Source organism: Anopheles stephensi, chromosome X (assembly GCF_013141755.1).
Source record: "Anopheles stephensi strain Indian chromosome X, UCI_ANSTEP_V1.0, whole genome shotgun sequence".
Classification (NCBI taxonomy): Eukaryota; Metazoa; Arthropoda; class Insecta; order Diptera; family Culicidae; genus Anopheles; species Anopheles stephensi.
In genome coordinates, this window is record NC_050201.1 from 21,365,152 (window position 1) to 21,379,202 (window position 14,051).

At 38.2% G+C, this 14,051-nt stretch overlaps 1 protein-coding gene and 1 long non-coding RNA gene across 2 annotated transcripts in view; both read right to left on the reverse strand.

Moving 5' to 3' along the window:
* LOC118514370 overlaps window positions 1-10,495 on the reverse strand; it is a 30,516-nt gene extending 20,021 nt beyond the window's left edge. Inside the window, exon 1 of the long non-coding RNA XR_004906602.1 lies at window positions 10,361-10,495. This is a non-coding gene — a long non-coding RNA (uncharacterized LOC118514370). The remainder of the gene's footprint in view (window positions 1-10,360) is intronic.
* LOC118513984 overlaps window positions 1-14,051 on the reverse strand; it is a 493,738-nt gene that overhangs the window by 445,322 nt on the left and 34,365 nt on the right. The gene's annotated exons all lie outside the window — the stretch shown is intronic.

A 14,051-nucleotide genomic window follows, 5' to 3' on the forward strand; every position in this document is an offset into this window, starting at 1 on the left:
AAATTCCAAATTATTTCGAGGATAATTTGTTTTTGTTTTGATTCTGTTTGTTAACATTTTGAATAAACCCTGTCATAAAATGAATCGGAACCATGTTCATCGAATGTAAATAAACAAAAGTTCACTATCCTCGAAAAATCTATGATTCGATAAATTTTCGAGGATAGCCATGCAAAATGTAAACAAATATTCGAGGATAACTTTTTGTCAATGTATTGTGTATTGTCGTGTCTCGTCATGTGTTTACGGGACTTCCTCTATTCTTGTGTTTGCTCTTTTCTCTCTTGATTTTGCTTTGCTTCTCTTCATGTCCGTAGACTCTTCGCGTTGTGTGGTGGTATGTTTGTGTGTAACAACGGTACTTTTGCTGCAAGGTTGGAGGGGCGGGCGTCGAGTGTGTTGTTTATCAGCTGTGATCTGTGCGTGTGAAACTTTTTCATTGTGCTGAAACGGGTGAGTAAGAGTGAGATTAGAAACAGAATGCCGTGTGCATGTATACCACAGCCTGAAGACTGAACCACCAGCCTTGCTCAGAGCAGGAATGATGTACACGTAATATAAATTGGAGCGTGGTACGCTTGCGCGTCATGGTGTAGTTAAGAAGAAAAAAAGAAGCAGTGCTACAGTCGTACTAGACTCTGGAATGGGTTGTATCGGTTGAACTTTTCTTATTTTTCAGATTCAAAAATCTGTTTGCTCTACAAAGTTGATGAGTGCATCTAATCAGGTAAATATAATTATATGATTTTATCCCAGATATCTGGCTTATAGTTTTTTTGCCTTTTAGTTCTGCAGCCCCATGGTGAACGTTGGGAGGTGTTGGCACGGAAGACGGAGCGGGAAAAGGTTCACAACAACTATGCGGTGAGGAGGATATCAATGGATTGTGCATTTACAGTTAGCGGGTGAGCCCACCCACAGGTAAGTTTGATCAATCATCATTCTACACAAATTTGTTTGCTTTTATTTAAGATCAATTTTGCATCTTTTAGTCTCCCGACAACAAGTTGGAGTTGCTTCTAGCACGGATTATGATGGTGCTGTTGCTGAAGAGGAATATTGTGTTGCCTGGTTGCACTGGACAGGATGGTTCACACAGTGTAGTCGATCTCCTGTTGGTGTCGATTGTTCCCTTCGAGCCGGAGGCCCATCCCGGCCGCTCAGTGCGATAGTGTTAGGTGCTAGAAATACAAGATGTAAATATAAAATGGTTACTTTAAATGTTAATACAGAAGAGGTGATTATATAGGTTATAGAATTACGGCTTTTACTTACTAACAAAAACATGAACGAGAGAAATGCATCACATACATATTGCGCAGCTGAACCAGGCAAAGAAATGCTCCAGTGTCTTCCCCATTTTTGTCCGGAACATGGTCGTCGTGAAGGTTAATGTAGTAACGGTATTAGAAGGCATATCCTGAGCCGATCCCTATGACGATCGAAAGATCCGCAGCATCCTTTCTTATTGACGAAATCATTGCCTGCATAAATTGCTCAAAACAAATCGCACGACTTGAAACCTAATAAAATTTTCCGCAACATTTATTGGCGGAGAAGAGATTTGGATCAACAATCACACAGTGAATAGAACGAAGACGATCGGCTTCGTTAACCTCTCCCTCTCTTCTAATCAAATCACGCATGAACTTTTACCGAAGGGGTGGGTTCATGAGCAGCCAGACCAAAAATCAGTGAATACAGGGCTCGCCTATTCACTTTGCGATGCGAACGGCATATTTTGTACAAAGTGTTTCAATTTGTTATATACATTTTTTCGACAAAACCTACCGTCTTGACAATAAAATCTTATCGAAAACCATGTGAAAGAGATCGATGAACTAAAAACACTCTGGGATTGAATGAAAATGAGTAAAGTAACGAGACAAACCCTGTACGAGTGCACACATGCCCATACACATATTCACCCAAACAAGGTGAATCTATAGGCGTAAACGAGATGGGTATAATAATAAAAGGAGAGCAAAATGTAAACATTTCCCGGCAAACAATTCGGGTCAGTTTGTTGGTGAGGGGTCCCGGCAAACAATTCGGATCAGTTTGTAGGTGAGGGGTATGTAGAAATCGTGCGAAAATGGGTGAAACTCGTGGGGGGCAATCTCGCTCGGGCGAACTAGCTGTTTTGCTCGTTGCAGCGCATGCGCTGTGCTGTCTTTGAATGTGTGCGTGCGTCAAAAGCGAGCGAAACGCCGCTATGTCAAAAAATGTGTAAACAAACTCAGTTGGAGTTCAGAAAGTAAACATGCGCAATCCGCTTGGTTATGTGCAAAAAATCGTGAAATAATCTAAATATTCTTTATTTTGAACACATCGAAGCTATTACCGATATGTGCAGTGCCGTGGAATAACAAAAATTGCTTCAAAAAAGCTGTGTGTGTGGCTGATACTCCAGTATCCTCCCAATATGTGTGTAAACAACGCCAAGAGTATTACTGTTTTGTGATCATCATATTTCATTCGAATTGCACATTACCGGGCAGAAAAAGGTAACGTATTGTTTTCCATACTACTGTGTTCATAGCAACGCCTGCTGTTATTTCATTTGCGCTAATATTACACCTTGTTTAACCTATTTTTTTCCTACCTCCACCCATAGCTTCAAGCAACCAATTTTGTTTCGGCTGTCTTCTTTCTTGCACGGCTAGGTCAACATATATTATACATATCGAAGAGGTAAGATTATACAACTCATATCTATGTATATACGCGTTACTAGCTGTTGCTAACATTTGTTGTTGTAGAACTTTCCTTCTACCTACCATAATGTCAATTGGTAAGGAGGGAAACATGTACCTAAATCATGTACCTAAATTACACAACAAATAAATGTAAACAATTCTTCATCCGATACCATCGATAGCATATACCAAATTCTACTATTCTATTCGTTGGTCGTTGGTTATATACATATGCAAATGTCGTTTTCGTGTTCATTCGGTTCGAGTTATCGCTACAATCGGTGTCTTTATCTGTGCGCGTGACAGTGTTAGAAACTTCCTAAGTGAAAAACATAGTTAACAAGTGTGTAGAGAATTTGTTCTAGCTTTGCGTTAATTATCAAGCAACTTACATACGTTTGCGATTAAATAACGCAAATTGCTTACATTTCTCAAGTACATTCCTTGTAGTAGTGTTCGAAGTGTAACAATGTCGGTCAAAAGAATGCGTCGAACCGGCCAAACCAGCAAGATTATCAAAGCTAATAACGCTAAACTAGAGGCAGAATTATTTGGCGAGAGAAGTTCATTCGGTGCTAACATCATTCCTGCAGCAACCACGTATGAAGGTAAGAACAAGATTGACTACATGAAAGCATATTTGATTGCAATTTTAATATCCATCTTTTGCACTCCAGATCCGGAACCAATTAGCCATCATTCGTCATAGCCGATAAGCTCATCCAAATACGCGTTAGAGCTATCATCGCAGATTCACCAGCGCGTGCGTTCATAAAAGGTAAGTTAGAGAAGCATTTACATAATGTAATTTTCGCATAACTAGCACAGTATATTAATTATCTTTTTTCTTTTAGGTGTTGCTTACTTCATTCATAAACATGGGTGCCAAAAATGTACAGTAGAAGGAAAACATCACAGTGCGGCACGTGTTTCCTATTTTCTGGATATCGACGTAGTGGATTAACATTGCATATAAATTATAATATGCGTCTATATCCATGTACTCAAGATAATTGGTTTTTAACTAAGGATTTTTATATTGCTAAATATTGTAAGGCAGAAAAAATAGGATCAACGATTAACATTTATGGGACAGCATTTAACAAAATCACAGAAACTCATACTTTCTTTTGTTGGCCAATGATGAAAGATATATATGAGGCAAATACAAGCGACCTTACCATAGAATCGATAGTTTTTTCACCAACAGATATCAAGTGTAAATTAGTAGCTATTAAAACGGACGACACGAACTATGTATTTGTTACTCTCATACAGATATTAGTTGAATAAATAACTGTAAAATTTTGAATTATCAATTGTTATGTTATAATAAAAAGTAATATTGTAATTGTTTTCGAAAAAATAAATAATAATCACATATAATCTGGTGTATATTACATTGTATTTGCGGCAATCAGTATACTGATGAACCTTTCAATATTAAATATTTACTTTTATCACATACATAATTGACTTAGTTGTTTACGTGATTGTTTCAGGTTTTAGTCAGTGTTAAATTTATCACAGCTTGTGTTACTTTCGTATCACATTTTTTGTCATAATTTTATATGACAGCAGTCTTTCACGTGGCCGGATCGAACAACGTATCCCATTTGGATCGTTTTGCTATACGCAGGACGCAGCTACGAATAAAATTAAGATAGTCAGAATTAAATATATACACTACTTAAACCTATGTTTGGTAAATATGAAAAAGGCAATACGATCGTTCTAATTAAAAAAAAAATTAAAACGTTAAGAGACTACAAAAGGGAATATAAAAACTAAATAAAACTTAAACTAAATAATAACTTAAATATAAATTTTCATAGTGCGTCTTGTGCGACTGAAAGTTTTTCTAATGCCTTGCAGTGCTACTCTTTTAGGAGCATATGCAAGTTTTTTTTATGTACATTTCTACGAAGTTAATATCTACTTCTACGCCCATGTGGTTTGTGGCTACATTTTTTAAAAATTGCATACTATGTACATAGTTTTTGAACGCTATTTTTCTTCCACCCGATCCGAGCCAGCTACACTTGGCTAAAAATTGTTTGTCGAACATTATATCCAACACTTCATGCAGTCGGCTTTTCGCGTTTTGGCTGGATAATTCAGCATCCGCACGCTGTATGAAGGTGTAAAACATATTTTCATCTGTAAGATGCTCTTCAAACCAGTCCAGTGACTCTTCGTTGCTTATATATTGTATCGGGATGGTTTGAGAATTGCGTCGCACGCCTTTCATCGGGTGTATTGTGGCCGAAATTTCATTCACTATCGCAGCCGTTTGGGCAGTTCGGGCATCCAGTTTTAATAATAAACATTGTGAACAAAAATCGTGCCCAGGACAAGTTGTTTTTACTTGAACTAACTCTGTGTTCTTATTTACATTAACAGATACGGTGGACGGATGAATGCTGCTTGCTGACGATTGCTCTTCGTGAAATGTTGATCCCGGTGATGATGAAACACACGGTTCCGGTGTCATGCTTGGTGACGGCTGACGGAATCCTTGATGCACGACAGTCGTTTTTGCCGGTCGCGCAAAGTCATGCGCGCATGAACCAGCAGCTGAAGCAACAGACGATTTCGGCGTCGCACTTGTGGTCGCTAGTGGAACAACACGCACGGAACTAGCAGGCACAAGGATCATCCCACGTATCGCTTTCGTTGAGGGCTGCGATCCTCGCTTTTGTGCCATCGATCCTACCGGACGCGTAGCGATATCCACGAAACCAGCAGTGAGAGCAGTAGAAGATTCCGACGTCGCAGACGATCCTGCCGGCCGCGGAATGACACGCATGGAACCTGCAGCGGGTACCGGCGTCGCACTAGTGGACGGCTGCGATCCTCGCTTTTGTTCCACCGATCCTGCCGGTCGCGTAGCGATATCCATGGAACCAGCATCGGGGGCAAGAGACGGTTCCGGCGTCGGTCTTGATGACGTTCGCGGTCCAAAAACACGGACGATCGCTCCTGTGGAGCATAACACAGCCGAAGGCAGTTGTTGCAGTGCAAAAAGGCGCCCTTTCTTTGGTGGTTCCGACGTTATATTTTGGCTGAAATAATCAATCGTTTTATTATTTTTTATGTAAGTATGATAATAATTTGATTCATTGTCATGCATTTAATCTTACTTACTTTTATTTATTTATTTTTCAGGTGAAACTGCTGAGTTGTATTTGAATGCTGCTTTGTGCCTTGAAATCTGAATGTTTATGTTTTCAGCTGTGACTTTGAATAAAGGGTAACAATCACACGCACAATGCCACATTCATGCTAGATGACACGCACACACTGAAAGAAATCGCGGCGAAACAGCCACGGGGCGAAATGGAAGAAATGGGCGAAAAGCTGTCGAAATTTGAAAATCGTCATAAAATGCGTCTAAGTGATGGCTTTTATGACGGATTTTTGCTTCGGGATTTTTCCCCCATTTCGCTCGATTTCTACATACCCCTGGCCCTCAATCGTGCTAGCCGGGTTATGTCATCATGAAACAAACTCGAGTGTGTGACAAATCATCCATGAGTGCGAACGGAAGAGGTGTATAAATAGAAAGAGAGGGGGATACCCGGCTAGCACGATTGAGGGCCAGGGGTATGAAGAAATCGAGCGAAATGGGGGAAAAATCCCGAAGCAAAAATCCGTCATAAAAGCCATCACTTAGACGCATTTTATGACGATTTTCAAATTTCGACAGCTTTTCGCCCATTTCTTCCATTTCGCCCCGTGGCTGTTTCGCCGCGATTTCTTTCAGTGTGTGCGTGTCATCTAGCATGAATGTGGCATTGTGCGTGTGATTGTTACCCTTTATTCAAAGTCACAGCTGAAAACATAAACATTCAGATTTCAAGGCACAAAGCAGCATTCAAATTCAACTCAGCAGTTTCACCTGGAAAATAAATAAATAAAAGTAAGTTAGATTAAGTGCATGACAATGAATCAAATTATTATCATACTTACATAAAAAATAATAAAACGATTGATTATTTCAGCCAAAATATAATGTCGGAACCACCAAAGAAAGGGCGCCTTTTTGCACTGCAACAAGTGCCTTGGGCTGTGTTATGCTCCACAGGAGCGATCGTCCGTGTTTTTGGACCGCGAACGTCATCAAGACCGACGCCGGAACCGTCTCTTGCCCCCGATGCTGGTTCCATGGATATCGCTACGCGACCGGCAGGATCGGTGGAACAAAAGCGAGGATCGCAGCCGTCCACTAGTGCGACGCCGGTACCGGCATTTGTTCCCGCTGCAGGTTCCATGCGTGTCATTCCGCGGCCGGCAGGATCGTCTGCGACGTCGGAATCTTCTACTGCTCTCACTGCTGGTTCCGTGGATATCGCTACGCGTCCGGCAGGATCGATGGCACAAAAGCGAGGATCGCAGCCCTCAACGAAAGCGATACGTGGGATGATTCTTGTGCCTGCTAGTTCCGTGCGTGTTGTTCCACTAGCGACAATGTCGTTAAAGCGTTCGCATGGATCGCAGCTGACCACAAGTGCGACGCCGGTACCATCGGTCATTCCCGCTGCTGGATCCGTGGATGGCATTCCGTGATCGTTAGGATCGTTTGACGAACAAATGCAAGGATCGCAGCCGACTACAAGTGCGACGCCGAAATCGTCTGTTGCTTCAGCTGCTGGTTCATGCGCGCATGACTTTGCGCGACCGGCAAAAACGACTGTCGTGCATCAAGGATTCCGTCAGCCGTCACCAAGCATGACACCGGAACCGTGTGTTTCATCATCACCGGGATCAACATTTCACGAAGAGCAGTCGTCAGCAAGCAGCATTCATCCGTCCACCGTATCTGTTAATGTAAATAAGAACACAGAGTTAGTTCAAGTAAAAACAACTTGTCCTGGGCACGATTTTTGTTCACAATGTTTATTATTAAAACTGGATGCCCGAACTGCCCAAACGGCTGCGATAGTGAATGAAATTTCGGCCACAATACACCCGATGAAAGGCGTGCGACGCAATGCTCAAACCATCCCGATACAATATATAAGCAACGAAGAGTCACTGGACAGGTTTGAAGAGCATCTTACAGATGACAATTTGTTTTACACCTTCATACAGCGTGCGGATGCTGAATTATCCAGCCAAAACGCGAAAAGCCGACTGCATGAAGTGTTGGATATAATGTTCGACAAACAATTTTTAGCCAAGTGTAGCTGGCTCGGATCGGGTGGAAGAAAAATAGCGTTCAAAAACTATGTACATAGTATGCAATTTTTAAAAAATGTAGCCACAAACCACATGGGCGTAGAAGTAGATATAAACTTCGTAGAAATGTACATAAAAAAAAAACTTGCATATGCTCCTAAAAGAGTAGCACTGCAAGGCATTAGAAAAACTTTCAGTCGCACAAGACGCACTATGAAAATTTATATTTAAGTTATTATTTAGTTTTTATATTTCCTTTTTTAATCTATTAACGTTTTAATTTTTGTTTTTTTTTTTAAATTAGAACGGTCGTATTGCCTTTTTCATATGTACCAAACATAGGTTTAAGTAGTGTTTATATTTAATTCTGACTATCTTAACTTTATTCGTAGCTGCGTCCTGCGTATAGCAAAACGATCCAAATGGGATACGTTGTTCGATCCGGCCACGTGAAAGACTGCTGTCATATAAAATTATGACAAAAAATGTGATACGAAAGTAACACAAGCTGTGATAAATTTAACACTGACTAAAACCTGAAACAATCACGTAAACAACTAAGTCAATTATGTATGTGATAAAAGTAAATATTTAATATTGAAAGGTTCATCAGTATACTGATTGCCGCAAATACAATGTAATATTCACCAGATTATATGTGATTATTATTTATTTTTTCGAAAACAATTACAATATTACTTTTTATTATGACATAACAATAGATAATTCAAAATTTTACAATTATTTTTTCAACTGATGTCTGTATGAGAGGTACAAATACGTAGTTCGTGTCGTCCGTTTTAATAGCTACTAATTTACACTTGATATCTGTTGGTGAAAAAACTATCGATTCTATGGTAAGGTCGCTTGTATTTGCCTCATATATATCTTTCATCATAGGCCAACAAAAGAAAGTATGAGTTTCTGTGATTTTGTTAAATGCTGTCCCATAAATGTTAATCGTTGATCCTATTTTTTCTGCCTTACAATATTTAGCAATATAAAAATCCTTAGTTGAAAACCAATTATCTTGAGTACATGCATATAGACGCATATTATAATTTATATGCAATGTTAATCCACTACGTCGATATCCAGAAAATAGGAAACACGTGCCGCACTGTGATGTTTTCCTTCTACTGTACATTTTTGGCACCCATGTTTATGATTGAAGTATGCAACACCTAAAAGAAAAAAGATAATTAATATACTGTGCTAGTTATGCGAAAATTACATTATGTAAATGCTTCTCTAACTTACCTTTTATGAACGCACGCGCTGGTGAATCTGCGATGATAGCTCTAACGCGTATTTGGATGAGCTTATCGGCTATGACGAATGATGGCTAATTGGTTCCGGATCTGGAATGCAAAAGATGGATATTAATATTGAAATGAAATATGCTTTCATGTAGTCAATCTTGTTCTTACCTTCATACGTGGTTGCTGCAGGAATGATGTTAGCACCGAATGAACTGCTCTCGCCAAATAATTCTGCCTCTAGTTTAGCGTTATTAGCTTTGATAATCTTACTGGTTTGGCCGGTTCGACGCATTCTTTTGACCGACATTGTTACACTTCGAACACTACTACAAGGAATGTACTTGAGAAATGTAAGCAATTTGCGTTATTTAATCGCAAACGTATGTAAGTTGCTTGATAATTAACGCAAAGCTAGAACAAATTCTCTACACACTTGTTAACTATGTTTTTCACTTAGGAAGTTTCTAACACTGTCACGCGCACAGATAAAGACACCGATTGTAGCGATAACTCGAACCGAATGAACACGAAAACGACATTTGCATATGTATATAACCAACGACCAACGAATAGAATAGTAGAATTTGGTATATGCTATCGATGGTATCGGATGAAGAATTGTTTACATTTATTTGTTGTGTAATTTAGGTACATGATTTAGGTACATGTTTCCCTCCTTACCAATTGACATTATGGTAGGTAGAAGGAAAGTTCTACAACAACAAATGTTAGCAACAGCTAGTAACGCGTATATACATAGATATGAGTTGTATAATCTTACCTCTTCGATATGTATAATATATGTTGACCTAGCCGTGCAAGAAAGAAGACAGCCGAAACAAAATTGGTTGCTTGAAGCTATGGGTGGAGGTAGGAAAAAAATAGGTTAAACAAAGTGTAATATTAGCGCTAATGAAATAACAGTAGGTGTTGCTATGAACACAGTAGTATGGAAAACAATACGTTACCTTTTTCTGCCCGGTAATGTGCAATTCGAATGAAATATGATGATCACAAAACAGTAATACTCTTGGCGTTGTTTACACACATATTGGGAGGATACTGGAGTATCAGCCACACACACAGCTTTTTTGAAGCAATTTTTGTTATTCCACGGCACTGCACATATCGGTAATAGCTTCGATGTGCTCAAAATAAAGAATATTTAGATTATTTCACGATTTTTTGCACATAACCAAGCGGATTGCGCATGTTTACTTTCTGAACTCCAACTGAGTTTGTTTACACATTTTTTGACATAGCGGCGTTTTGCTCGCTTTTGACGCACGCACACATTCAAAGACAGCACAGCGAATGCGCTGCAACGAGCAAAACAGCTAGTTCGCCCGAGCGAGATTGCCCCCCACGAGTTTCACCCATTTTCGCACGATTTCTACACACCCCTCACCAACAAACTGACCCGAATTGTTTGCCGGGTATTTATCCTCGAGAATTTCCCCTTGGGTTGACTGACGGCATATCTGACGAAATGCTAGAAGTTGTGCACAAATATTTTATTATTTCTGTAAATATCGATGTAAATGCTCTCAAGATTTGTATTAGGAGAGTAAATATTGATTTCTTTCGATAAAAATTATTGAAAGAATATTTCTATCAGGCTTTATTACATTATTATGCTCTTTTGGTTCACCTGCCGAAAATAGGTACACTGCCGAAAACTGGAGCAGTTACCCTACATACACCTTGGTCAGATCACCTTTTTCGTAAGAATTTTACAGCGCTGACAACTGAAGGCCAGGCTACATGATGCGAGATTTCAAAAACATTTCGGTCCATAAAGCCTCGTTTAAGGCAATCCCAAGCAGCAATTGACAGCTATCTTGTAGACAGAGGGGGTGATGAGGGAAGCGAAACAACAAGAGGAAGAGCAATGGAGAGGTGAATTACGTGGCTGACATGTAGAAGGAAAGAGATAACATCTAGAGAAAACGAGAGAGAATGAAAACAAACGTCTGACGTACGAACTGTTATAAATATACCCGGCATTCCACGACCATTTTCCTAACTGAAAGGACGCCAAACCCCCAAATCATTACCAACGAATAATTTAAAGTGACTACCGACCAAAAGGACAGGACAACCGACCAAAAGGACAGGACATAGACGGACGAAACAAACGACCAGAATTTTATTGAGGTAAGAAAAAAAAGAGTGAAAAAGCCGAAATCAAGGACACCTCAGAATGGGGGGGGGGGGGGGAAATCCCCGGAGGAGCTAGGAGCTTCGGCTCATATTACAATATATTAGACGAAGACAGGACAACAAACTCAAAAAAACGAAAAAAAACAAGGCTAAATCTCAACGATATAGCAGGAAACGAAGAAATATATATGATAGTGGAAAGCACAACACAAGGGAAAACGCTAGCTACCTACAATCCTTTCCTGTTTGCGAAAGCATCGGCAATTGGCGGCAAACCCTTGCAAACGACTCTCCTTAGAGACGTAAGGATCTTAATGAAAGTTAAAAGCAGTTCAGAAGCACAAAAACTACATATGATCAACTTGAACCATGGTGAAAATCAAATAAGTGTAAAAATATACGAACACGAAACCCTTAACTCATCAAAAGGCATAATTAGATGCGATGCCTTTAAACACCTATCAGAAGCAGAGATATTAGAAGGTTTAAAGGACCAAAAGGTAACTGAAGTAACTATAATGAAGCGAAAAAATTTTAACGGGGAAATAGTAAACACCAGAACAGCGATTGTGACCTTTAAAACAACAAACCTCCCTAGAGCTATTGATATTGGTTACTACCGCGAAAGAGTCGAGCAATATATCCCAATGCCAATGTGTTGTATGAACTGCATGAAATTCGGACATACGAAAAAGAGATGCAACCGCGAAAAAATATGTGCGAAATGTGGAGAACCATACCACGAGGAATGCCATAATACGGTCAAATGCTCACAATGTGGAGAAGAGCACTCGGCCTTAGATAAGAAATGCCCTATATTCATCGATGAATATGAAATTAAAAAAAATCAAACAATTAACAGAATAACAATGCGAGAGGCAAGACAAATTAGACGAGAAACCATACCAATGATACCAAGAAAATATACGAATAGACAATACGCCAGTGTAACAAAAGACAACTCACAAAAAAACAACAATACAAGAAACACAGAAAAAAAAACAAAGCCCAAAACCGAAGAACACAACGACAGAAAGTAAGAATAACAACACAGAAATCAAACAAACACAACTTAAACAAAATAACACAAAGAACAAAAACAACACAAACAAAACAGAAAGTAATTACACTGAACCCCTAACATCAATGGATAAAATGTATTCCAGCGACACAGAAATTACGATAAGCGACCCAGAAATTTTTCATAGCCCAAGAAACAAAAGATCTGGAAATATCCCCATAAAAGAAAAAAAAAGAAAAAAACTCATATAAAAAAAGAAAACAAAAGAAAAACAAACCAAAAACCCTTATTAGATAAATTTCACACAAACATATCCTACTAGTAAGCCTTAAGTAATTAATTGATTAAACTTAGTTTTTTAAATATTTAATTAATTTATACATCTACTATTATTAACTTATCTATTTATTTATATATTTTTTTAAGTGCTAAATTTTTCTTTTATTCACCTAAATACACAAACACCACACATACACCACACACAAAAATACATTAAAAAAAACATCATAATGAACAAAATAAAAATCATTCAAACAAACATTCATAGTTTAAAGAAAAACAAGGAGGAATTAAACCATCTTTTAAGAAACGAAGACTTCCAAATAGCCTGCCTCCAAGAAACATGGCTTAAGCCTGACCAAAAATTAAAAATCCGAGGTTTTTTTATTTTATTCATTCAATATTACTAGAAAAAATGATAACAACACAAATACCTCAACAAATAACCAAATGGATAAAAGGCGATCTGACAATTAGAACAATAGAAATAGAATCTGAAAATATAAAAATAACAAAACTAGTAACAGACGGATTATCACAAGGAGATGTAATGTCCCCTACACTTTTCAATTTCTACACAAAAGACCTCCACAAAAAAATTCACACCAATAACACAACACTAATACAATACGCCGATGACTTCGCTATCCTTGGAAACAGAAAAACACAACAAGAACTAGAAATAAACCTACAAACTGCCTTAAACTTATTCACAGAAGAAATAAAAAAGCTTAACCTATCAATCAATACAGGGAAATCAAAATTCATGACTTTCGGAATAGACGTAAACAAGATCATTCTAATCATAGGAAATAACCCGATTGAAGAAGTAACAAAATATAAATACCTAGGAACTATCATAGACAGAAAATTAACATTCAAACACCACATAGAACACCTGAAAAACAGAGCAAATATTAGACTAAACATAATCAAAATATTATGCCACAAAAAAAACAACATATACCCACACAAAGCATTAACCATATACAGAGCTAACATAAGAAACATACTAGAAACGGAAACATCTTTCACAAACAACAGTAACAAAAGAAATCAAAACGCTTTAACCACAATTATAAACCAAGCCTTAAGGAAAGCAACAGGTTGCACAAAAACCACACCACTAAATACACTACACGCCCTGGCATCGGAAGTACCGTTCAAAATAAGGAACTATTTTACTACAAGAAAAGAACTCACAAAAGACATAGTTTTCTCTAGACCAATAAGAAATAAATTAATGAAACATTATGAAACTAACTACAAAAAAAGAAAAAAATAATATCAGGAAACTTTGTTCGAAAAAGACTTAAGAATATACAAAAATCTATGGTTAGCCAGACACAACAACATTAAAGTAAAAATACCAATAGATACATCCCTAAACAATGAAATACCAAAAACAACTAATACAAACAAAGAAACTATCAAACAAATAACAAC